This window comes from Tenrec ecaudatus, chromosome 11 (genome assembly GCF_050624435.1).
Source record: "Tenrec ecaudatus isolate mTenEca1 chromosome 11, mTenEca1.hap1, whole genome shotgun sequence".
NCBI classification, from domain to species: domain Eukaryota; kingdom Metazoa; phylum Chordata; class Mammalia; order Afrosoricida; family Tenrecidae; genus Tenrec; species Tenrec ecaudatus.
The window spans coordinates 7,055,985-7,083,070 of record NC_134540.1 but is presented as its reverse complement, the minus strand read 5'-3'; positions in this window follow the sequence as shown (position 1 = coordinate 7,083,070).

Here is a 27,086-nt window from a genome sequence, read left to right as displayed (position 1 = left end):
AATAGATAGATGATATAAGATTGACAGATCACTGATGATAGATGACTGATATTCCATTGATACATGGTTGATGATAGATCATTGATGATGGATGACTGATGATAGATAACTGACATACCATTGATACATGATTGATGGTAGATGACTGATATACCATTGAGAGAGCACTGATGATGGATGATTGAGAGGTAAAAGATAAATAGATGATAGAACATACGTTCTGCAACCTTTTGGGTCCACTGTCCCCTTTTCAGAAAAAAGAATTACTCAGGGCCCCCTTAGTAATTAAATGTTTTTGCATGTTAGCCCATCACCCAGGATAAAGTATAGGTAAGTATCTACTTATGCAGCCCCCCTGTAATTTTCCAGTGTCCCCAGGGGGGTGGTATCAGCCACTCCAGGAAACACTGTGATAAATGATTGATAGGTCATTGATAGCTAGTAGACAGATGCATAGACAGATGAGTGGTAGATAGATGATCTATAGATAACTAGATAGATACATGATAGATACATAGACAGATGCTAAGTAGAGAGATGATCTATAGATAAGTAGATGATATGTACATAAATAGCTAAAAGGTAAATAAATGCTAGGCAGATAGATGATCTATTGATAGATAACTATGATTGGCAATAGATATATAGATAGATGATACATTGATATGATAATAGATAGATTATAGATATGTAGGTAGATAATAGATATGTAGGTATATAGATGATACATAGGTGGATAGATGATAGATAATATGTAAATATATGATAAGTATATAGATGGATGAATAAATAGGTGATTGATAAATGATACATTAATAGATTGATGATAGGTAGCTAGATAGGTAGTTAGATGAGCAGATAGATAATAATGATCAAAGATAAATGATAGATAACAGGTCGATTGAGAAGATGGTTGATGATGATGATCGATAATTGGAAAGATAGATAGATGATAGAGAGTAGACGTGTGAGTGCGTAGCTAGACAAGAGCACCAGGTTTTCCAGCTGTGGCAGGACCTTCGGCGGCAGTCTCACTGGAGACCTGTGAAGAGAGCAAATGCCGGAGCCTCCCCTAGAACTGCTGGCTGAGAGCCCTGGGGCCTGCACTTTAGCGCTTTTCCAACCCTTAATGTGGTTCTGCTGGATGCCGAGGTTCTCCGGCCACTGAGAGGAGAGCTGCATCTCCAGGCGGGAGGGGTTTTCTTCCTCGATTTCCCCCCAGGGGCTTCAGAACCAACTGACGGAAGCCCACCCAGAGCAGAGGCCGAGGAGTTGGCTCTGCCTCATGGGGGCCCCTTGTGCGTGAGTGAACCCGCACCTGGCTGGTCACCAGCCCTTTCTTCTGAGGCACCTGTGGGGAAACTCAAACTCTCAGCCTTTCCATTGGCAGCCAAGGTCTTCATAGAGGAGTGGGACCAGCAGCAGGGACCTCCTGGCCCTCTACTCCCAGAGGCACGTGCAAAAGTTGGGGTTCCTTGTCCCTGGTTCGGGGTGTTCACAGTGAAAAACAACAAGCCAAGAAAAGTCCGGGAGGGAACGAGGGAACGAAGGATCAAGGTTCCGCCCATGAATCTCGCCTGGCTGTCTAACCCTCCAGGTTCAGGCAGAGGGCTGGGCAGCCCCCCTGCTCCTTCAGCTCCCCTGCTGGCTGCCCTCAAAGGTCAAGGCACCTGGTACGTCATCTGAAAAGCATTTCCCAGCAAAGCCCCCTGCCCCAGCTGTGGAATGGATTACTGGTCCTCAGATCCCTCCACGGTATTACTGGGAACAGCTGGGTTGCTATTTTAAAACCAAACCAGGAGAGAGTGCGAGACTAGACGGGGCTAGGCAGGAAAAAGTTAGAGGACGTTTTTTCACTCCCTCTAACTTGGACAAAGGGGCCCTGGTAGCATAGTGGTTCTATGTTGAGCTAGAATCCACAGGGTCAGCAGTTCAAAACCAGCCACTCTGAGAGAGAAAGTCAGTGTTTTCTGTAAAGAGTTATGATCTTGGACACCCACAGGTGCTATTTGATTCTGTCCTACAGACTCCCTCTGAGTCAGCAGCAGCTCCATGGAAGTGAGTGAAGTTGGGTAAGGGGCCCTGGCCCTCCTGGGCTAGTCACTGAGGTACTAACCTGAAGGTTAAAGGTTCGGCATTCTCAGTTCCTCCACCGGAGAAAGACGGAGCTGTCTGCTCTCACGAAGACTTAGAATCTCGGAAACTCCCAGGGCAGGTCTACTCTGTCCTTTAAGGTTGCTGTGAGTATAAGTCAACTCCATGGCTGTGAATTCGGCTGAGTTTTTGTTTGTTTGTTTAAGTTTGGCCAGAGCCCTGGAGGCGCTGTGGGATGGCATTGGGTTGCTAACCGTAAGTTTGGCAGTTCAAACCCACTAGCTGCCCTGGAGGAGAAAGATGAGGCTGTCTGCTACCATACAACTGTACCATCTCAGAAACCTTATATGGGGTTGACTGGATGGCAGCCGGCCGAGGTTTGGGGTATAAATGCCGGGGCTTCCAAACATCGTGGGAAAACTCTATGGTTTTTTCATTGCCATTTCCACGAACGTCTTGAAGGTCCCTCATATCAGACGGGATGGGTTCGATGATTGATCCGATCTAGAGGCCCTCTGCCCTCAGGTCATGGCTCTCCATAGCACGGAGGTGTGACGGGCTTGTCCCACTGATGTCCAGTGGCTTGACTCCAAGTAGTCCTCCGGGGCAGACAGAGCAGAACTGCCCCATAGAGGTTCCAAGGCCCCGAGTTCCAACTCAGTCTCATCGCCCAGCAGGGGCTGGGAGGGGGGTGGGGGGGTTGAACGACCTCCCTCTCCTTTAGTAGCTCAAACTCAACTCCCTGCCACTGAGTCGATTCTGAGTCACGGCGACCCTGTAGGGCAGAGTGGAGTTGCCCCCCGTGGGTTTCTGAGACTGTAACACTTCGTGCCAACAGCCTCCTCTTTCTCCCGAGGAGCACCTGGTCTTTTGAACTGCTGACCTCACAGGTGACAGTCCAGCGTGTACCCCATGGTGTCACGGACTACCACGTATCCCTGAGCACCACGGACACGTCCTGCAACTCTGAAGTAGGAAGACGCCACCGGGCAGGGATGCTACTGTTTTGAGGGAAAGTTACTGAATACAGGCAGACACTTTCCGACTGGCCGGAATGCGTGTGTTGTCAGCCAAGGCATGCAGGGGAAATAAAACAAGGCTGGAAATAGAAAATGTAAAAGGCTCCCAACTCCAGTGTGCCTGTCTTTCTGAAACATAGTGGGGTTAGGACAGTCTCTCCTGCCCTCTGGTGTCCACTGGCTCACCCTGCAGGGTGTTACCAAGCCCTTGCATGGTTATCCCCGTGGACAAGGTTCCTGAGGGATGTGTGTCCCAGAGCCTGCATTCTAATTCCCTAGTGACATTATGATTATTATAGTGATTCTGGAACCCAGGAGGCCTCGGGCTACTGATGGCTGTTAAACGGGCCTGATCTTAGGCTGTTCTCAAAATGAGCCCTGGTGGACCATCAGTTAGGCACTGGGCTACTAACCACAAGGTCAGCAGTTTGAACGCTTCCAGCTGCTCCTTGGGAGAAAGGTGAGGCTGGCTACTCCCATAAAGATTCTGGACCTTGGAAACCCTAAGGAGCAGTTCTACTCTGTTCTATGTAGGGGTCGCTATGAGTCAGGATCGACTTGACAGCAGTCGGTTTAGGGGCTGGTTTTGCCTTTTTTTCCAAGCTGCTAGAGGGTCAGCAGTTCAAAACCATCAGCCGCTCCTCTGGAGAAAGATGGCGCTTTCTACTCCTGGAAAGAAGGAGACTCTCTCCTCTCAGGCAGAGTCACAGAAACTTACAGGGTAGGTCTACCCTGTTTCAGATCGACGAGTTTGGTTTACATGAAACCCAAAGCATTGGGAAGGAACCCCAAAAAAGGTGGTGTTGGATCCCCCCAATAATTTTATTGGGGGCTCCTGAAGCTCTTATCACAATCTGTACATACATCTGATTGTGTCAAGCACATTTGCACATCTGTTGCCATCATCCTTTTCAAAACATTTTCTTTCTGCTTGAGCCCTTGATATCAGCTCCTCATTTTTCCCTGTCCCCCACCCTTCATCCCTCATGAGCCCTTGATAATTTTTTTTTAATTTCATATCTTACGCCGACCACTGTCTCCCTTCACCCACTTTTCTGTGGTCCATGCCCCTGGGAAGGGGTTATATGTTGATCAGTGTGATCTGTTCCTCCTTTCTACCCACACCTTCCCCTTCCCCTCTGGGTATGGCTACTCTCATTATTGGTGCTGAGGGATTTATCTGTCCTGGATTCCCTGAGTTTCCAGCTCTTATCTGTACCAGTGTACATCTTCTGGTCTAGCCAGATGTGTAAGGTAGAATTGGAGTCATGATAGTGGGGGGAGGAAGCATTAAAGAACTAGAGGAAAGTTATAGGTTTCATCAGTGCTGTACTGCACCCTGACTGGCTCGTCTCTTCCTTGTGACCCTTCTGTAAGGGGGTGTCCAGTTGCCTACAGATGGGCTTTGGGTCTTCACTCTGCACTCCCCCTTATTCATGTCACATGATTTTTTGCTCTGGGTCTTTGGTGCCTTATCCCATCAACACCTCATGATCACACAGGCTGGTGTGCTTCTTCCATGTGGGCTTTGTTGTTTCTCAGGTAGATGGCCATTTGTTTATCTTTAAGACCCCAGACACTATATCTTTTGATAGTCGGGCACCATCAGCTTTTTTCACTACATTTGCTTATGCACCCATTTTGTCTTCAGCGATCATGTCGGGAAGGTGAGCAACATGGAATGCCAGGTTATTAGAACAAAAGTGTTCTTGCAGTGAGAGAGTACTTGAGTAGAGGCCCAACGTCCATCTGCTACCTTAATACTTAACATATAAATATATGTACATAGAACTATTTCCCTATCATTATATATATATATATTTACATATGTACATGAAAAAGCGGTTTTAAGGGCATGTAGTTTTCCATTTCCTTTAGGCAAGGTGAATGTCTCGCTGCCATTTTTTCTGTGTGACCCTGGGGTCCATTCTGACTCATGGTGGGCTTCCGTGTGCAGAGTAGACCTGCTCCCTAGGGTTCAAGGCCATGGGGGCTCACAAGTCCATCTCCAGGGCTTCTTTCCAAAGCTCCCCTGGGTGCCTTTGAAGAGCCAGTTTTTCTGGTTAAAACCCCCGCCATAGACTCCAGGCTAGGTTTCTGTGTGTGTGTGTGTGTGTGTGTGTGTGTGTGTGTGTGTACTCCAGGCTAGGTGTCAGTGTATGTGTGTGTGTATGTGTGAACCATTTCACTGGGGGCTCTAACGTTCCATTGTTCAATCACATCAAACAGTGTTCTACAATTGCTACCACAATCTGTTTTAAAACATTTCCTTTCTTCTTGAACTCCTTGGTTTCAGCTCCCCATCACTCCTCCCCCCTCCCACAGGAACCCTTATTCAGAAGTTTTGGTAAATCGTGATGGTTGCAGTCGACCTCATTGTTCTCCCAGGGAGCTGCTGGTGGGTTTAAACCAGACACCTTTCCCTTCGCGGTCCAGCTCTTACCCGATGGCACCTCCAGGGCTCTTCTGGGTAGAAGTTTCTTAGGAAAATACTTCACCTCATTTACCACTCTGGTACCAGGGACTCCTCCTGGGGATGTTCATCCTCTAGAAAATCAAACCTCACCCCAAAGCAGTCCCAGAAATCGGCCTTGAGTCAAAGAATAAAACCCCAAACAAACAGACAGACTTCCTGCCACTGAGTGGCATCTGACTCATAGCGACTCTACAGGACAGAGTAGAACTGCGCCTGTGGGGTTCCTCGCCTGTGACTCTTGATGGGAGCAGAAAGTCTTATCTGTCTCTCGGGGAGAGGCTGGTGCTTTCAAACTTCAGACCTTGTGGTTAGGAGCCCAACGTGTAGCCAGCCGCTTGAAGACTTTCAAAGATGACGCCGGCATCTCCAAATGGTGACATGAGAAGCTGGGGGCGTGTGTGTGTGTGTGTGTGTGTGTGCGTGTGTGTTGTGTTGTGTTTGTGTGTGACTTTACCTTAGCTGCTGTGGAATACCGCACTTTGGAGGAAGGAAACGAGCATAGTCCCAGGCCCTGACAAAAATCAACCACGCCATTGAATGACACAGGGAGAATGGAGGGGGGGAGGTCTATTCTTTGCTGTGTGCAAGGGCAAGTTACAAAGTATTGCTCCTGGGGTTCCAGCTCACGGAAGCTGCTGTCGGGTACCGTGGGACTGGCCCTGTGCCCGGCGGCTGAAACACCGCCTGGTCCTGCGCCAGCCTCGAACCTGCTGTAGTTGAGCTCGTTTTCGCAGCTCGGTGTCAACCATGTCCCTCAGGAGCATCCTATTTTGCTCACTCTCTACCAGGCCTGACACCCTTCTCCAGGGATGGGTCTCTCCTGACGAGGTGTCAACACGCGTGACATAGAGCCGGGCCACTCTTGCCTCTGAGGAGCATCCTGCTGGTGCTTGTTCCAAGACCGGTTTGCTTGTTTATAGATGCATGGGTGTGGTAGTTACATAATCTGGTGTCGATTTGGGATTTGAGAGGATTCAGAGTGAAGGGGTGGAGTCTAGGCTGCCAATCAGGTCATAGCCAATGAGGTTTCTGTGTGGGCGTGGCCTTCTCCTGAGCATTCTGGGAGCTCCTGTCTTCCTCCCTGGAGGTGGGACACACTCTCTCTCTCTCTCTTTCTCAGCTGACTCCCTGGGAGACATTGCAGCTGACAAGACACATGGAGCTACTCTAGTGCCCTACGCTGGAGGGGCCACGTGGAGACCAACTGCCAGCGCTGAAATGTTTTCACCGACACTGGATCCACAAGACTTTCCACCCACTGGCCTGTGATCTTCCTACACTCAGCATCATTGCATGTGTTTGGTGAGTCTGAAGAGGACTTTATAGATTGGTATCGGACATATGGGCTAGTAGCTGACTTATGGACTTGATGTGGACTGGACTGGGATGCTTTCTTAGTGTACGATGCCTGTTTGCATAAAGCTCTTTCTTAGACACGTGCATCTCCCTGGATGTGTTTCTCTAGTCTGCTTTAACACAGGCTACGAAGCCATCTGTGGAGAAGTCTATGAAGTGGTCCAGAGTCTGTGGCGGCAGGATTCGTGAAGATGCCTGTGTGAGGGTGACTGTGATGATGGTGGGGGCGGGGGGTGGGGTGGAGGGGTTTCTGTGCCAGTGTCAGTGGCGGGAGGAGCCTGTACAATTACCTGCCTGGGATGACGTCTAGGGAAGTGTCTGTCGAGGGATATGTTGACGGGGTGTGGAAAGGCGTGTGACAGTGTCTGTGGAAACATCCTGGAGGCGTTGTCGTGGGAAGTGTCTGTGGAGGTTTGTGGATAGGTGTCTTGGAGATGCAGGTGCACGGTCTAGGGTGGTCCCTGGGGAGGTCTCTGTGGAGCTGTCTGGGAAGCTACCTGCGATGGAATGTCTGCAGGTGTCTGTGAAGATGTCGATGGAGAGGTCTCTTTCCATCAAGTACCTGTGATGCTGCCGGTGAAAGCATCTCGGGCAGTCTCTGTCTGAACCTCTGTGGACGCATCTTTGGCGTTGTCTGCGCCGTTGTGTGCGATGTCCCGTAGGGCTCCTTGTGGCAGGGTGTCTGCAGAGGCACTTGTGCACACGTCTGTGCGGGTGTGTGGGGCCGTCCCTGCAGCAGTGTCTGGGGCTTGATGTCTACCGAGTGACAGCGGAGCTAGCCATCAGGTGTCTAATGGTGGTGTCTCGGGAAGGGTCTGTGGCGGTGTTTGGGCAGGTCCCTGGGGAGGTGTGTCTGTAACTGTCCGTGGAAGCCTCTTGGGTGACTTGTGTGGAGGTGTCTCGGCCGGGGTTGGTGGAATGGTGTGGCAGATTCCATCAGGCAACTCTTGGACACGGATGCTGAAGGCGTTTGGGAAGGTGTCTACGGTGGAGCTGTCTGAGGGGTCTCTGTGGAGCTCTTTGGGGAGGGGTCTGTGTTGAGGAAGGTATCCGTGGAGGTGTCTGTGACAGTAGGGGGGTGGAGGGGGTGATTGTCTGCAAAGGTAGCTGTGAACTTGTGTGTGGAGGTGTCTATGAAGGCCTCGGCGAGGTTGTCCATGGCGTTTCCCATGGGAGGTTGTCCGTGGCATCTCCCGTGGATATCTGTGAAGGTCTTTTGGGTGGTGACTCTCATCTGTCTCTGGAGGTCCCTGTGAAGGTGTTGGTGGAAGTGTCCCTGGAGGAGTCTGTACAATTATACGTGGAAGGCTCTGCTTCAGTGGCTGCTGGTACCTGCGAAGGTGTCTTGGAGGGAATCTGTGGAGGCATCTCTCCTGGGGGTCTCCGTGGCGGTTTCTGATGAGGAATCTGTGGAAGCACTTATGGGAGTATCAGTAAAGGCGTCTGGAGAGAAGCCCATGGGCCGTTTGTATTGATGTCTGCAGGCTGTTTGTACGTGAGTGTCTGGGACAGTGTCTGTGGGGCCCTGTGTCCCCCAGATCTCGGAGCTTCTGCGTTGGGGCGGTGGGCGGTGGGGTGTCCGTGCTCACACTGCACACGGAGGTGACAGAAGCTCTGGGAACTCTACCAGGCACCAGCCTCTCCTTGGTGCTTGCTTGTGTCGTCAAACAGGTGTTTGGAGGTGAAGCATCTGCTGAGATGAATGGCGCTGAACACTGCCACTTGACTTGGGTATCACTCTCTCCTGAGGGTGCGCAGTTCACGCCTGTGTGCGTGGCCCTGTGTGCTGTGGGCCTTCATCCCGATTCCCGAGCAGGTGTGAGCACACCTGCAGACGTCCAAGCCCAAAGGGCACACACTGTCATCTCCAGAAAGAACTTGGGGGCGCCCGGGTGGGTGGGTGGGTGGAGCAATCTGGAGATGTGATCAGAGCGTCCATCCTTCCTGCCATCTTCCAGACACGATACCGAAGAACAAGAGACACTTGGATCTCCATGCACTCCCCCAAGGCAATCGTACATCAGTTCCTTTTTTTCTAAACGCAAAGGGGACGTTCTGTAGAGCTGGGGCTCTGTGCATTCTGCAGCCAGTCTGAAATCAAGCCACGGGGCTTCCCTTCTGAAGAACGCAGGCTCCACTGTGGGGATCGATGGTCAAGGCCACCAGGGCCCCGTAACCACATGGAGGCTGCCCACGAAATGCAGGCGAGCCATGGTGATGGGATCAATAGACACGCATCTGCTGTGCTAAGCCCCTGGCATTGGGGGGCTGTTGGTTACAGCAGCTGGCCTACCCTGGTAGATACAGGCGGACACTGCTATCCCGAGGCCTCTGAACCTTTTAAGTTCCGCTGAAATGCTCTTCTTGTCCAGGTGGTGTAGTGGTTACACATTGGGCTGCTAACTGCAAGGTCAGCAGTTTGAAACCACCAGCCGCTCTGAGGGAAAACGACGGGGCTTTCTACTCCTGTACAGAGTGATAGTCTGGGAAAGTCACGGGGGTTGGGGGGCAGTTGTGCCCTGTCCTAGAGGATCTCGGTGAGTCGGCATCGACTCGATGGCAATGCGTTTCGGATTGGTGTTCCCAGACCTGGGCAGAATGTTCTGGAACATCCTTGGGAAACGCGTCTGTGGATGGCTGAACACAGGCCGCCATCGGAGGTGCGCAGGGTGGCCTTGGGGTCGCAATGGAGAATCAGCGCCGAGCAAGCAAGTTCACAGGCAGGGAGAAGCAACGAGAGATGACAACCTGGACACAACGAAAACCCCACTCCCAGCTGGCTGCAGAGCAGTGGCTGGGCTTAGGCTGTTTACCCTCCCGGGATGTGAGAGTGTGTCCTCATTCTGTTCCCTTCATTTTCAACTTCCATTACCACCTTAATATTTACCTTTCATTGTTCACCCGCAGAAGCCCCAAACAGAATACCCACATATCCCTGCAAAAGCGCCAGAGAGAGAGAGAGAGAGAGAGAGAGAGAGAATAAATCTCCCTCATAAGTCAAAAACGCACCACATTCCATTTATCTCCTGGACACGCGGAGCCTGTGCTCTCTCAGCAGAAAGAACAAGCTGGGATTTTTGTTTGTTTTTCCAATTAAAAGAGAGTTAGGCGTTTTTTTTTCTCAGGCTTCTCTTTTCCTCTCCCAAACAGATGGACGTTCATGTTCAAGAGCAATTGGAGCTGCATGCCCTTGAGTGGGAAATGAGCTTGTCCGAATGCCAGGGATGGGGGAAGGCAGGGAGGGATGTTTCCAAATGCCCTGGACGCTGCGCTTGCAGGGCCTTGGTCATGCCAGGGCTTTGCTCACCATGGCCTGCGCGTGGAGGGTCCCTTGATGAGGACATCTGGCCACAAGAACAGGTGTGCGTGAGAGCAAAGGCGTCAGGTGCCGCAGGAACTAAACACTCGGCGTACCTTATCACTGATGTCTCAGTGCTCCGCCGGAGCAGGTGGTCTTGGCACTTCCATTTTACAGACGAGGAGCCCAAGGCCGGGAGACTTGGATGATGTGTCTGAGGTGACGTAGGTGCTAAGTAGCTGTGGCAGTTACATAATCTGTTGTCAATTTAAGACTATTAAGAGCGGAGGGGTGGAGTTTAGCCTGGCAATCAGGTCACAGCTTGATGACCTTATTTGGGGGTGCAAAGGAGATAAATAGCTCACTGGAGGTGGGACAGACTCACTCCCTGAGAGACATTCCTGTTGACAATCCACATGGAGCTATGCTGATGGCAGCCAGAGTCTTGAAACTGTAGGATCCATGTGGAGACCCACGCCAGCTCTAAGATGTTTCCACCACCACTGGATCCACAAGACTTTCCACCCACTGGTCTGATCTTCCTGCATTCGGCCTCTTTGCATGGCTACATGAGTCTGAAGAGGAATTTGTGGGCTAGTATGGGGTAATATCGGACTTATGGACTTAATCTGGACTGGGCCGGGATGTTTTCTTAACGTACAATTTCTCTTTGATCTAAAGTTCTCTTACACGCATATGAGTGTCTATGAACTTGTTTCCCGAGTCGACCCAGACTACTAACACAGTGGCCGAGCTGGACTGGCGACCTGCCCTTTGGCTGAGCCCAGGTGAGGGAGCCCTGGTGCCACAAACGTTAAGCGCTCGATTTGTAAGCACAAGGTAGGCTGTTCAAACCTGCTGAGAGGCTCTGCGGGAGAAAGACGGGGTAACCTCACCTGTAACGACGGGTCTAGAACCCCCCGTGGGGCCGCTCTACTCTGCCACTCTAAGTGGAGCAGCCTGAGCTGAGGTCGGTGCCCCAGGAACGGGTTAGGGTCTTCTTTGGAGTCACAATAGCGAGTGTCAAGTCCTTGCCTGCCGACAAGAAGGGATTGTACCCAGCTGTGTTTTGTTTCTATGGCAGTGTTTTTGTTGTCGTTTTTCAAGCTTCAGAATGCAAACGAAAAAACTAGTTCACTGCTGTTGACTTGACGTCGGCTCATAGCGACCCTGTAGGACAGAGTAGACCTGTCCCTGTGGGATTCAAGGCTGTAACTGCTTAGGGGAGTAGAAAGCCCCATCTTTCCCCTGCGGGTCCACTGGAAATTCGATGTCGGCGTGTCTTCTGCACGATTGGTATGGAATGACTTCAGCAGCAGTGGGCTTTGTCGGTTCCGCATGCCACTGCAGCACCTATGAGAAGCCCATCTAATTGCAAGGAACCACCATGAGCTGCCCCCTCCCTACAGTCCCCCTCCCACCTTGTCCTCGAGCCTGCTTCCTTTCCTGTTCTCATCGCCCTTGGCTGTGCATCCAGCAGCTCACCCCTCCGTCTGTCCCTTCTCCCCGCTGTGGTCCGGCGCTGTTGAACCGATCCCCCCACCCCACCCCCATGGTTTTCTTGACTGCAGTCCAGACTGGCACATCTTTCTCCAGCGGAGTCCCCGGGGCAGCTCGACCTGCTGCCGTCCCAGCACTGGACGGTTGCCCACCGAGCGCCCCTTTGCTCCATCACAGCGTATCTTTGCCCCCGGAGAAGACGGAGCCCGGGTGCAGCACAAACGCTGGGAGGCCGGTGGCATGCACCCTGACAGTGTGGGGGGAAGGCCTATGCCGAGGGCCGGGCCAGGATGGCAGCGCCTGGGCGTGGGTGAGAAGGGACGCCAGGGCGGCTGCCCCGGAGCCTCGGGGATGTGCTGGCGGGAGTTGTGTGCTGACGCGAGGCTGAGCTTGCCCCATGGCACCCAGCTTGGTTTTCCCTCAGAGCCTCCACCGCCGCCTGCACACACCGGGTGCAGAGTCCTTGGCTAATGCGCTGGGCTGCTGCTGACTCAGAGGCTGGAGGTACAGGTCCACTCAGAGGGGCTGAAAAGGACATCGGCCATGGGGAACCGGGCAGAGCCCAGACAGCTGATAGACACACCTGGTGGTGGGGGGGTGTGGTGTCTATACCCTGGCCTCCCTCCAGGTTCATGGCTGGGCCAACCCCTGAAACTGACACCATTCCAGTTATCCTCTTCCCCTGAACCCCTAAGTGGGACTTTCTGACTGGGACCCTGGATGTACCTAGCCCCTGGCCCTCACTCAGTCCGCCTGGAAACTCAGCTCACCTGAGCAGCAGCTCCATTCCCGGGGCTGACCGGCCCCTGGAACTGGACCATTGCCCACTCGTCTCACAGGCATGTGAAGGGTGGACGCTGCGTCTGGAAGGCCAGAGAAGAATCGCTGCTTCCGAGTGACGGGGTTGGTGGAGAACACTGACAGTACCGTGGGCCGCCAGAAGAGCAAGCGCATCTGTCTTGGGAGCAGCCCGGGCCAGAGGCTTTGGAGAGGCAAGGGTGCCAAGACCTCGTCTCCCTTACTTTGGACGTGTGATCGGGAGGGACCAGTCCCGGAGGAGAACATGGAGCTTGGTAAAGCAGAGGGCCAGCGAGCAAGAAGACTCTCTCTCACCAGATGGACTGACGCAAGGCTGCAGCAACGGATTGGGGCATAAGAAGGGTTGCAGGAAGACACGGGGCCGGGCAGTGTTTCACTTGGTGGTACAGGGGCCCGGTGGGTCGGAACAGGGTCCGTGACACCTGGTAACAGCAGCAAAGCCAGCATCCCCGTCCGCCCCCTTCTCTTCCAGCCCAGTCTTTTTGCTGTTGTTTTTCATTGGTAATATGTTACAATTCTGTAAGTTTTGAAGATGCCTTCATGTTGGTGATCATAGACCAACCTGTTCTCATGCAACAGCTTCTACGTGTAGGATTTAGTGACACCGATTTGGAGCGGGGGGCGGGGGGGGGGGCGGCATTCTCACCTGCCGCCAGTTCTTATCTCTTTCAAGTTGCTATGGTTAATCTGATCCCCTATAGGGGATCGTTATAAGAGCACAGCCATCCTTGACGAACGAAGTGAAAGTATTGTTTGGCCTGAAGACCACTTCAGGAGATGTTTTTCATTTACGGTTTTAAGATCTAAGGATGACCCCAGGGCCATCGTTTTGGGCGGTTCCTCCAGCTCAGGACCTGCAGCGGCACCATGCTCATCAAGTGCCAAAAGGGGACGCCGGCTTGATCCTGCCTGCCCATCCCACCTTTCTCCAGGTCTGGAATTGCTGCAGGGCCCTGAGAGCCAGCCTTCCATTTCTTGAGTGAATGGCCCTGCTCTCTGACACCTGCAGGCAAATCTCCCTAAGCCACGGTTCTCCCACTGCCACCTCCCCGCAAAGGAGATCTCACCGCTTCTTTGCCCACTATCCCAGCTGCTGGTTGACTCGAGCCCATGGTGGTCCCATGCGGGACAGAGTAGAGCTGTGCTCTGGGACTGTTCGGAAGTAGAATATTAAAAAAAAAAAAAAAAAAAGACCTTACAGGGCCCTTTTTTTCTTCTCCTGAAGTCCCTCTGGCTGGAGTTGAACCGACTACCTTTCCGTCGGTAGCAAAATGCTCCATCAAAGTTTTGTACCACCCGAGGATTAGATTCGGTCTAAGCTCTTTAGCTTGACTTTCAAAGTCCTTGTTCAAGACCCCTTCTCCCATCAGCCACGCTCTCAGGACACTGGAATGTCAGCTGTCCCCTCCCACCCACGTCACTGTTCATCTCCTACTTGGCCCACCCCACCCAAGGCTTGCCCAGCTTGTTCCCTTCATCAGAACCCCACCTCAAGCCCTCCCCACCCAGAGTTTAAGGCGACCTGTAGGACCATGGTCTGGAGCTACACTGCTCCCTGACAGGTTGGCGGTTCAAACCCACTCATCAGCAATGAGAGGGAAAGGTCTGGCCCTCTACGCCCATAACGATGTCACCCTAGAAAATCTGTAGGGTCACCGTGACGCAGACGTGAACCACCAGCACCTGCCAACAACATCCAGAGTACGTCTTTCCTTCCGGATCTAGCCAATCCATAAGACTTCTCGACAGCCCCAGTGGAAAACGCGTTAAGCTCTCTGAATTCCTGTAGTCCTTATCGTCAGACCCCTGCGCCCTACTGACACATCCTGTAGGCTGTTTGAGTTTTTCAGGATCCCTGGTAGTGCAAGGGTTAAGCAGCCAGGGGCTAGCTGAAAGGTGATGGTTCAAGCCCTTTCAGTGGCTCGGAAGAAGAAACATCTCGTGATCTGCTTCCACAGAGGGGACAAGCTAGAAAACCCTGTGGGGGGGGTCTACTCCAGCCTGGGGGGCGGCCTCTGTGGGCTGGAGTCAACTCAGCGGTACCCGAGGACATCACTCATGCCGGGTTCTTACTGAGCATCGTCCAATCACTCCTGAAAAGAACTGCAGGGGATACGGTTCCACCTCCTTCGGCAGATGGGAACACTGAGGCTGAGAAGGCGAATTGGCCCGAAATGGCAAGTGGGGTTTGAACACCTGAATTGGACTGTAGACCCACTGGCCTCACCAGGATGCAGCTCAAACTCTCCTGTGTGGCCGTTGTGAGTCTCTGCTGCCTAGTGGTCCCCGACTTTGAAGAACCCCATGTAGAATGGCATTCGATCACTGGGGGGGGCATAAACCAGACCCAACCAAAACCACTGCCACTACCATCACCTGGATTCCATCAGGCTGGAGGAGGAGAGGGAGAAGGGGACTGTGAAGAATTCCAATGGAACCACCCCCTTCCCCAACCCCCCAAACTCATTGCTGTTCTGAAATAATTTGCTCCTGGGCGGTCCACACATCCTCTCTCCACTGTGTTGCTCCGATCCACAGGCCACTGTCATCCATCTTTCTGGAACACCAAGCAGCCCCAGAGCTCTGGGGACAGACCACCTTCGACTGCCTGCACCAGCTCTCTGCTCCCCAGGGCCCCTGAGGCTGCAGCCCTGGGAGCGTATTACTGAGACTGAGGTTTGCAGGGCTGGAAGGCTGGCCACGAATGAGCTCTCTGGAATTCGTCATGAAGGCAACGGCCTTCAGGAGAGCAAGAAGCACAGGCCAGGGACGCTGTCTTCTGAGGGGCCACCCCTCCTGGGTGTGGACACTGACTGGCCGCTGTCACATACCCACAGCCTTGGGAGGCCCTCAGCAAATTGAGAGGAGAGCTGAGGGCCACATGGGAAGGTCTCGACTCCCAAAGTACGGTCTCTGGAGCGTCCGCGCTGAAACACAGCCACTGCATTTCAACAGAGCAATGTGCTAAAAGGGCAGCCAGTCACCAAGGTGACACAGGGCTGGGCGGAGCCTTTTGTCAGATGGTGTATCTGTCTAGGAGACTCGAAAGGCCATGGTGGTGGTGGCGGCTGTCGTGGCAGAGCTCAAGAAAAGCTGGCTCTGAGCTGGGGACAGCCGCCTCTGCACACCAGCCTCACGCCGTGGGCCAGGAACCGTCCCGCTTCACAGGGCATAGTGGTCACTGTGCCGTCAGGAAGCAGGTCTGCTTCTCCCCCGGCCCCGTCAGTCCCCGAGCTTATTTGACTGTTTTGTGGTTTCCAGTAGAACAGAATGCTCCTTAGAGGCAAGGATGGCAAGACTTCATCCCACGTACTTTGGACATGTTTTCAGGAGAACGCAGTCCCTGGGGAAGGTCATCATGCTTGGTAAAGTGGAGGGACAGAGAAGAAGCGGAGGGCCCCCAAGGAGATGGATGGATGCCATGGCTGCAACAATAGACTCGGCACAGGAGCAGCCATGAGGATGGCACAGGGCCGGGCCGTGTTTCATTCTGTGTGCACAGGGTCTCTATGGGTCGGAACCACCTTAGGAATTAATGTCTTTCAGAGGTGAGCATTTCACACGACTTGCCTGCAGTCATTGCTGTGTCGAGGCTGGAAAGTTCTGGCTCAACCCCCACCTGCCTCTAACACCCAAGGCCTCACCCTTCCCACCCTTCTGTTTCTCTTGGACCCAGAAGGAACCGTAACATGACGCTTCCCCAAATGGGTGACAACTCTCCCCAGGGACAATGCTAGAAAGATCCAGGGAGGCTGTGATCCAAAAGGCCCCCAGTTTGAAACCGCCTGGTGCTCTGGGAGAGAGAAAGACGGGCCTTTCTACTCCCGGGAAGAGTGACGGGCTCAGAAACCCACAGGGGCAGTGCCACCCTGCCCTATACGGTTGCCATGAGTTGGCATCGACAGGACGGCAGTGAGCCTGAATTTTTTTCACATCACAATGATGGAGCTTTTTACACCTGCCCATAGGTACGAATCTCTGAAACCACAAGGGCAGCTCTGCTCTGTTCTATAGGGTCGACATGAGTTGGAATCCACGTAGTGGGGGGAGGGGTGGAGAGAGAGAGAGAGGCTGCAATGACGTGAGAACTACTGTGAAGACGACACAGGTCCAGACATTGTTTCCTTCGGCTGTACACAGGGTCACTCTGAGTAGGAGCCCTAATCATATCAACCACGTTATACTGAATTGTGGGCGCGAGAACAGAAGTGTTTCATTGCTGGGGGCGGGGCACTGGGTGATAAACGTCCCCCCTGGGAAGGAGGCAGTAGGTCAAATAAGTTTGAGAACTTAACCTTGAGCCTGAGGACTTGCCAGTAGTCCTTCCTGGGATGCTCTCGGGAAATGGACAGCACCTCACCGAGTGGGGCTTCCACCACCACCGAGCGGGGAGACGCATCCTGCCCTAAGTCCATGTCAGGTCTTCTCACCTCCATTTCCCCCTCCTGGAAGTTTCCTAACATCCGGGCTCTGCCCGCCCTAAAAAACAGAACCAGTTGCTGTGGAGGCCCTGCCATGTGTGCCCAGTGCAACTGCCCCCCAGGGGGGTTTCCATGGCGGTAGGGGTGGGTTTATCAGGCCTTTATTGCGAGGGGCCTCCTGTGAATTAGAACCTGCAACCTCTCCGTTAGCAGCTGTGTTTGTCAAATGTCTGCCTCACCCAGGGACTTCTGCTCTCCCTTATTCAGTCAACCAAACCGGTTGCCATGGAGAAGTACCCCCGGTGTCAACCATCTCCTTGAGGATGGACCTCTTTTTCCACCAGGATGCCCTTCTCCAGGGACTGGTTCCTCCGGGTAACGTGTCCAAAGCACATGCTACATTAGTCCCGCCACCCTCGATTCTGATCAGTATTTGGACCTAGAAACCCCCTCGGGGCAGTTCTCCTCTGAGACCTGGGATCGCCCAGAGCCACAATCAACATGCGGACAACTCAACAACCACACGACCTCTCCGGTGCTACCTCCATTCATTGGTGTCACCTTCCAGCCTTGAGGACATTGGATTTCTCCAGTGAGCGTTTCAGGAGGCCAGAAGACTGTGTAAAGTTTAACATTCCCACACAGCTACACCACCAATCTTCAGCCTTTTCTCCCAGAGAGCAGCCGGGGGTGGGGGTGGGGTGGGGTCGAACACCCAACCTTTCATTCCATGACACAGCTGTCTGTTCAAACCCCAGCCACTGGCCCCAGAAATCAAAGCAGCAGGAACCGGAAACGATTCCTGCAATAAAGGGCCGCTGGCGGTTATGCACTGGGCTGCTAACCACGGGGTCAGCTGTTCGAAACCACCAGCCACGCTGCAGGTGAGAGATTCCATTCCCGTGAGGAGTTAGAGGAAGCCCACAGGGGCAGTTGAACCCTGCGCTGGAGGAAAGCAGCGCCTCTGCACATCCTCGCCGCGTCCACTGGGGGGCGGTGAATGACCGAGTCTCCACCCGGAGGACGGGACGATGGATGCCAGCCACGTGCACACCTGAAGGGTGGCAGGCTTTGCACACCAAGTGAGCCGTGGCGCAGCGGTGACAGGTGTCGGAGCAGTCCGTCAGAAGGGCGAGTCGTCATCTGCATTTTTACCAATGAGCCTGCATTCTAACGCAGGCAGTGCGGCACGCCAGGATTTGCCCTGGCTTTGTGTTCCGCAGTCCTCTAGGACAGCCCAGCCTGTGTCCTGCAGAGTCCGGCAGCTCCCGGGCTGGCAGTCACAGGAGGGGCGCCTGTCTTCCAGGCTGTCCACATGTAAGTGACTACTGGGGGCTCCCTGCAGAGCAACAGCAGGGCACACACCCAAGGCATGGCCTACAATGGGTGCAGGGAGCCCCTTATGGTTCGGGGATGCACCTTCACTGCGCTCCCTCATTGGGAAGTTCCAGTCTCTGGCTCTCCTGACACACGGGGTTTTGTGGGTGTCCTGACACATGGTATCTCTGATCTCCCACCATGTGGAGATCTAGGGTCTCCTGTCCCCGATAGATTTCAGAGCTCCTTCCGTGTGAACATCTCTCATCTCCAGCCACGTGGAGAGCTCGGGTCTCTGGCCCCATGGGGATCTCTGATCTCCACGTGTTCACTCATCTGCTCTCTTCCAAGGGCTTCTTTTTAAACAAATCTGCCTTTAAACAGTTTCAGATAAAGTCAGGACAAACACCTCAGCCCTTTTAGGAATTGAGGTCAGGGGCTAGTTTGTGTCTGCCATCTCCCTTCTCAATGCACTCCAATTTCCAACCCCCCCCCCACGCCAATTCCCCCAGGTCAGGAATCTGATGCAGTGGAATCCACCCAGCCTTAAAGTCCCGCTGTGTGGCAGAGTAGAAATGTGCTCCATAGGGTCTCTAATGCCTGGTTTTTCCAAAGTGAATCACTAGGCCTTTCTTCCCACAGACTTCCAGGAGCTCCAACACCAGCCTTCTGATGACCAGTACCTCCCCCAGGGACTCCAATGCTTTTCTGTCTGGAAAAAACATGCCCATTGCTCATTGAGTCGGCTCAAACTCATAAGGACCCGACAGGGCAGAGTAGAGCTGCCCTGGGTGGGGAGGTGGGGGGGTTGCAAAGCTCTGTAGAAGTAGGCTGCCCCCTCTTTCTCCCCGAGAACGACTGATGGGTTTGAACCTCCAACTTTTGCATTAACAGCAGAGTGCTTAACCTGAGCGCCACCAGGGCTCCTTTCATCTATCTCAGCCCTGTCCACACCTGTTCTTCAAAAAGATTCTAGGTTGTCCAAACATTAGCCATTCGGTGTGCTTTCAATCCCTCTGTCTCAGGGGCTCTTGGTGGAATTTGCATTGAAGCTTCGGCTTCCTTCCTCGTTGGGAAACAAAATGCAGAGGAAAGATCCCTCCTGGCAAGTTAACAAGCATGCGCCAGCTCGTGTTTTATTTCTGAGCGATTCCTGCCTTCTCAGCCCCATGATTCACATGTCTACCGGCAACAGCGCTCTTGCTTGACTTGAAAGGTGTGCTTCAAAACCCATAAAGCATGTTGTTATCTTCAGATGCCATCGGTCAGCTGCAACACCTTGTGACACCCTCACCCCCACCCCACCCCCCCGTACAGCTGAGGGAAACATCTGATCTTCATGGTCATTGGTATGTTCATTGCAGCTACCGTACCGGGCTCATCTTCCGACGCTGTATCAGACCGCATTCTCTTATGATCCCTAGGGCTATCTCTGGCTAATTTTGGAGGGAGAGAGATGGGGCTGTCCACTTCAATAATGACTTACAGTCTGGGAAACCCTACGGAGCAGTTCTACGAGAGGATCGTGAGTTGGTCTTGTATTTGTTCAATTTAGATTTCTGGAAGTTGATTTGTCAGACCTTTCTGCCTAGTCAGCTGTAGTCGGGAAGTCTGAAACACACTCCCAGGCTGTTTTTTCTAGTTGTTTAAAATCTGGAAGCTCCCCCTGAAACCTGCTCGACAGGCGTTGACCCTGCTGATGTTTGAAACACCCACGGATAGCTTCCAGCATCGTTAGAAACACGCATGCCGCCACAGGGCGACTTAGCGATCTAGGGTTACCTCTGCTCTGTCTCAGGATCACTCTGAGTCAGAACTTGGTGGCAGCACAGACAGGCAGCAAAACTTGGTGGTGGTCTCACCAGGAAATCATTGAGGAGGGGGGTGTCACTAAATGCATTTCAAATGGCGGGTCTCAGATCTCCCTCCCTCACTGCCAGCAATTCTATCATGGTGACCCTTTCGGACCGAGGAGAACTGTCCCTGTGGGTTTCTGAGACGGTAAGTAGGAGTAGAGACCCTCGTCTTTCTCCCGTGGGGCAGCTGCTGGTTTCGAACTGCTGTCCTCCTGGATGGCAGCCCCAAACTTAACCACTACATCACCTCTAGCAACCCACAACTTCGGGGGTGGCGGGGACGGGGGCGGGTAGAATCAACGACAATACTAGTATTCACCTCGTGGTGGCGCTGGGAGGCCGAGCTGGGAGGCCCTGAGAACGGCACCCTGCCGGCGAGCAAGCACGCCTTTCGGAAAAAGGCCATGCAGGATTTCTCGTCCCTGACATAAATCCGCACGTACTTCCCTGTGTTCCTCATTCCGTCTGGGCCGGGAGACCCAGATGGCCTGCCCGCTTCCAGCCCGCCCTTGCAGGCAGCCTTGGCGCACTGCTCTCCGCGCGCCCACCCCTGCACCCAGCGTGCTGGTCATCCATCCGCCTGCAGATTCCCGCCCTCTTCAGGGTCCGCGGAACCAAAGCAAAGAACAAGGACACCTTCAGCCCTCAGGGACTGCAGGGGCTGGAGGGCAGGGGGCACGAACGCCCTTTATGCCCTGTCCGCAGTCTATCTGTGGAGCAGGCAGTGGTTCAATGTGCACTGATCAGCGTGCAGGTACCTGGGAAAACAAGGAGATTGACTAAGAAGCCCGCCCAGGAGCTGAGGGATCCCTGCTGAGAGGGGACACCCATGCAGCGAGGGGTCCTGTATGAAGGAGCCGCTTTAGACCCCTGTCCTGGAGGGAGTGGGGACATGGCCCGAGCCGTAGGAGTGGGAGAGAAGCTTCCAGTGGGATGTCCCCACAGGAGTGAAGGTCACACCACCCAAGGTGGCTGGAAGCATCCTTGGGGTCTCTGGAGTAGAGAGATGGGGACCCAGGAGAGAGGTAGGGCTCCACAGAAGCAGGAGCTCCCTGAGAAGTGGGGGAGGGGCTCTGTGAGGGGAGGGGCCGGATTCCCTGTGGATGAAGAGGTGGAGCTTCCTAAAGAAAGGGGGTGGAGCTCCCTAGGAGAAGGGTGAGACCCCAGGGACAGGGGTGGGGTCTCCAGGAGGAGGCGTTTCCTGAGGAGGGCAGGGCTTCCTGGAAAGAGTGGGCGGGGCTTCCTGAGGAGAGGGGGAGTATCTCCCTGGGGAGAAGAGGAGGATCTCCCTGGGGAGAGGAGGCGGGGCTTCCTGAGAAGAGAGGGCAGGGTCCTCCCCTGAAGAAGATGGAGCCCCATAGATGGTCAAGGAGGAGGAGAGTGGGGTGAGGAGGCATATTGGGCTCCCTCAATCCAGAGCTTGGAATTTCCTGGGAATTGAAGCCCGGTGGGTAGAAGTGTAGACTTCACTGTCACTGGCTCCTGCTGAGAAGAGGGGTCCTGAAGGAGGCTGTGGGAGGGAGGAGGGTGCAGAGGCTGAGGAAGCAGGGGGCAGGCTGGAGGGCCAACCAAGGGGATAGGTAAGTGGCAGTCTGAATCAGGCTTCCTTCGCACGCTTTTGCCTTTCAATTCACACGATGCTTACTAGAGACATTTCTTGCTTGTGTCAACAGCAGACACCTGGCCATTTCTTAAAACACCTCCATTGTTATGAGACTCGGTTAATGTAGAGTCCTTTTCATCGTTTTTCCCTGGCTTCTAGGACACTCAAACAGAAATACATCATTCATTTCCAAACATAGTTTAAGACAATGTAGAATATTTTGCTCACTGACTTTCTAAATCTCTAGATGGAGATCAATGTAGATAGACTGTGTCAGGCTGGCTTCTCTAGAGAAGTCAAACCGGTGACACTTGTCTGTGTGTGCGTCTATAGAAAGACATTTGGGTGGAGCAATGGCCCGCACAGCTGTAAAGGAGGGTAAGCCCCGTCTGGTTCAAGTCCATGGAGCGGATGTAACCTGGAGGCTTCTCCTGACTCCTGTTGCTTCAGGGTTTGAGGAACAGGAAGCAGGAAGATCACAGGCTGGTGGCCGCCCAGCTGAATGGATCTGAGGATGGTAGTCCAAGTTGCTGCAGTCTGGGGTCAGCAGCCGATCTAGCAGGAGGTCAACCAACCAGATGCAGGCTCCAGGCCCAGCAGTAGAAAGGCGCTAGCTTCTGTACCGTGTCCATCGATGCCACGCGTAAGCCTCGCCCCGAGTGAGACCTCCCGCGATTGTATCGAGACAGTGACCAGATCGATTAGATGGTCACTACCTTACTCTCCCCACAATGGCTTGGCTGCTTCACAGAAGAATCCATCATGAAGCTGACCGTGCTATGTTGGATCGTATCATGGGAGAAGCCTGACGCACACAAGTTGACATAAAACTACCTCTTCGTGGTAGGAACCTGGTGGTGTAGTGGATTTCGCATCGAGCTGCTAACCATAAAGAGGTACAGTCTCGGAAACCCACCAGGCAGCCGACTCTGTCCCATAGGGGAGCTCGCAGTCCAAGTGGACCCCATGGCAGTGGGCAGCGGCAATTTTTTAGTCTTTCATTTGTATCACCAGCGCTTTAATGTCATGTGCTTTGGTTTAATAGTATGCTTTGATTTCTGTCCTTCCTCATTCGTTTTTCAAACATTTGTTGGCTGTTATCACATATGGACTCTCCCAGCTGGGTCAATTCGCTAAGTTCCAAAATAATCTCACAGAGATTCTGGCTGGAATGCCATTGAATGGGATGTTTGATTTTGAGAGAGTGAATGCCTTCGCAATGTTGAATGTCCCCATCCAGGAACTATCTCCAAATTCTCAATCAACCTGGTAGGTTATTTTCTGGGGATAGCCAGAAAAAGCATTCAAGAGTTAAATTACCAGGAGACAAAGAGTCCCATCATGAAGCTACTATATTCATTAGTGAAGATTTGACTCAGCTCCCCACTACCCGCCCCTCCACAAAGCCATTTGAATCTATGTAGGATGCTACAGAGATAGGCTAACAGTAGTTGAAAAGTTGTTTAAGTAACCCCAAAAAAACCCCACCAAAACAAAACAAGCCCCAAACTCCATATATGTGCGTATGTATCTCAAGAAGAAAAATATTTGAGTCTCTGCTAAACTGCCAGGTTTTGACAAGTTGATCAACCACTGAAAGCACTCATTCATCTACGCCAGGAAATTTGGCAAACTGACTGGAAGAGATCCACATTTGTACCCATTCCAAAGAAGCGTGACTCACAGAATTAGGAAATTATCTAATAATATTACTATCCCATGCAAATAAAATTTTGCTAAAAATTATTCAACCATGGTTATAGAAATACAACAGGGAGCTGTCAGAAATTCAAGCAGAATTCTGAAGAGGATTTTGGATTAAGGGATATCATTGCTGGCGTCAGCGGATCTTGGCTGAAAGCAGAGAATACTGGAAAGATGTTTACTTGTGCTTAATTGACTCTGCTAAAGCATTGGACTATCTGGATCAATCAACTGTGGGAAGCACTGAGAAATCCAGAGCACTTCATTGCACTCACGCAGAACTTGAACATGGGTCAAAAGGTAAGTGTGGAAACAGAACAAGGGCATACTGCATGGCTTAAAGTCAGGGAAGGTATGTGTCAGGGTTGTATCCTCCCGGCATACTTATTTAATCGGCATGCTAAGCAAACAACCCAACTTTGCTTACTGAACGTGAGAAGGACTTGAAACACTTGCTGATGAAGATCAAGGATGTTACAGTCTTAAGTATGGATTACAAGTCAAAGGAGAGAAAACCAAAATCTTTACAACTGCACCAATAAGGAACATCATAATCAACAGAGAAAGCAGTTGGAGTTCTCAAGGATTTCATCTTGCTTGGAGCCCCAATCAGTGTTCATAGAAGTAGCAGTCAAGATATCAAACAAAGCATTTCATTATGGTGGTTGATGCATAATGTTGACTAATAGTTAAATCCACTCACAGTCAGCCTTGTACTTCATGATAAATGGAGAAAAGATTGACATTGTCATTTTTTCCTTCACCTCTTCTATATCATCTGTGGGATTATAAAGAGACTTTCCCCCCAGATTTGTCTTCCCCAAAGACATGCCAAACATTAGAGGCTATTTGCCAGCACATGGTGGGAGGTCAGATGCTGGAGACATCCTCCCTGAAGGCAGTCAGTTGCCAGACTACTGTCTGGGCCCACCACAGGTAGGGCCCTCTCCCTGCTGTGAAGGACAATGGGCTACTTCTCCCTAAAGGCTTGCAGCCATCTGTCTGATCCCTGTAGATGGAGTTTACACCCTACTGATAATGGTTTCCATGGAGAGCCAGAGAATCAGTCAAACCTGCTGAGTGACATCCAAGGTTAGGCTGCCATCCTGTATCTAGGATCCGCCCTTCTTCTCACATGCCTGCCCCCAATCCCTCCTCTTCCTATTGCATGTATATCCCTAGATTGTCCCCCTCTCATTGCTGTATAATCTATAGTGCAATCCCTTCCTGTGACGTATGTCTTTACCTGTAATTAGTGGGTTTTCACGCCCCCCAAAGATATATAAACCTTGGTTAGCAATAAAGATTCGCCCTGGCCTTTCATCGGCTCACCCTTCTCTCCCCCTGTCCTCGCTCCCCTTTCCCCCTTGTCTTCCTTCCCCTCCCCCTCTCTCCTGCCCTCTGGTCTCTCTGTCTCTCTCCAAGTGGACCACCAAGCAAGGCTGAGGTGAGCATGCTACCATGAAATGTGTCTAAATCCATTATTTCAAGCTCTCTTCTATCTCTCATGCTCTCTATGACTTTGTTATGTATATCAACCATACAATTGTGCCTATCAAACCCATGAGTAGTTGTGGGGGGCTGGCCTTCCCCCCACAATCATCAAATTGCTGTCCTTTCATGTCCCTCTTCATTCCCAGAAACAAAAAGAAGTTGCACGGAGTGAAGTCTGGTAGTGAGGTGCGTGGGGCAAGAGAGGCATGCTGGGTTTTGCCCAAAACTGGCACACTGAGATGGCAGTGTGAGCAGGTGCATTGTCGTGGTGGCAAAACCAGTCTCCCATCATCCACAAATCACAGTCTGATCTGGCAGAATGAACTCCAAATGCCCTCACTTTAAAAAAAGAGAAAAAAAGATCAAATTGATCTTTGATTTCACTTGAGCTTTTTTTGACTGAGGTGATGGTGGCGTCTTCCACTGGCTTGATTGATGTTTGCTTTCAGGGTCGTAAGAATAGCACCATGTCTCATCACCAGTAATGACCTTGGGGGGGAAAATATTTGGATCGCTTCAGAGCTGTTTTTTCAAAGCTCTTTTGCTGTTCAGTCAGAACCTGAGGCACACATTTCACAGCCACCCTCTCATTCCCAAATCTTCTGTTAAAATTAGCTGAACTGAGCACCAACATCGTCCAGATAAGTTCCACATCTCTTCAATGGTCCGTCGTTGGTCTTAGAGCGCAAGTGCACATGTTTTGTTGACATTTTCATCTGTTTGGGAAGTGGATGGACGTCCAGAACAAGGTTGGTCATTGATCGACATTTCACCTTTTGTGAAACAAGAAAACCACTCATACACTTGAGTTTTCCCATAGCACTGTCATTGTCACGACAGTTTCCGCTGCATTTTTACGGAATAGGAAACAAAATTTCCCAGCTGCATGCTGTTCTCTTAAATCAGCCATCATACACACACACACACACACACACACATACAGAAAAAAAAGAGGTTCGAGCCAAACTACTTTTATGAAAAAATTCGGATAGCACCTTCCCAGGTGACGCCACCGGGTGCACTAACTCAGAGCCAGGTGCTTGGTGCTCACCTAGATGGGGAAAATGAGCACCTGAAAGCTCTGCCCAGCACAGCCCATGGGCCCCCCATGTAACACATTACACTGGGAAAATCTGCTGCAAAAGACCTCTCTTTAGGACGGGTTGTGAGGATTTTTCCCCTTGATGTCAGGGTATAATCCATACTAAAGGCGCTATATTCTTTGATCTTCATCAGTAAGTGCTTCAAGTCCTCTTCAGTTCAGCAAGCAAAATCATTCCATTTGCATGTTGAAGGTCCATAGTAAGTCTTTCTCCAATCCTGATGCTGCGTTCTCTGTCTCGGATTATTTGTTTGCTCACGATACAGATGAATACTTGTGGTAAAAGGATGCAAGCCTGGCACGCATTTTCCTACCTTTAAATGAGGCAGTTGTTCTAGGCAAACAATGGCCTCTTGGGCTAAGTCTCTCACGAACACGACGAAGTGTTCTGAATTTCCCATTCGTTGTAATGTTATCCATAGTCTGTTGTGATCCACGTGTTGAATTCCTTTGTGTCGTCAATAAAACATAGGTCAACTTTGTGTGTGGATCAAAAGGCGGGTGCGCAGACAGTGCAAGGGATTACTGCATGGTTTATAATCAGGAAAGGGGTGTGTCGGGGTGGCATTCTCTCACCTATATGAGAGGTTCAACCTATATGCTAGCAAATCCTCAGAGACTCTGGATTGTACGAGGAAGAGTGCGGCATCAGGATTAGAGGAAGGCTTAATAACATCCTTCGATAAGCAGATAGAGATATAGAAAATATCAATACCACATGCAAGTAAAATTTTCTGGATACCATTAAACAATGGTTGCAGCAGTACATTAACAGAGAGCTGCCAGAGGTTCAGAAGAGGCCATGGAACAAAAGATGTTGCTGATGTCAGATGGATCTTGGCTCAAAGCAGAGAATACGGGAAAGATGCTTGCTTGTGTTTCGTTGACTCTGCTAAGGCATTCGACCACGTGGATCGTGACAAGCTATGGAACACCTTGAGAAGAATGGGAATTCCAGAACACTTCATTGTGCCCATTCAGAGCGTGTACGCGGATCGAGACGCCGCTGTGAGAAGAGACAAGGAGC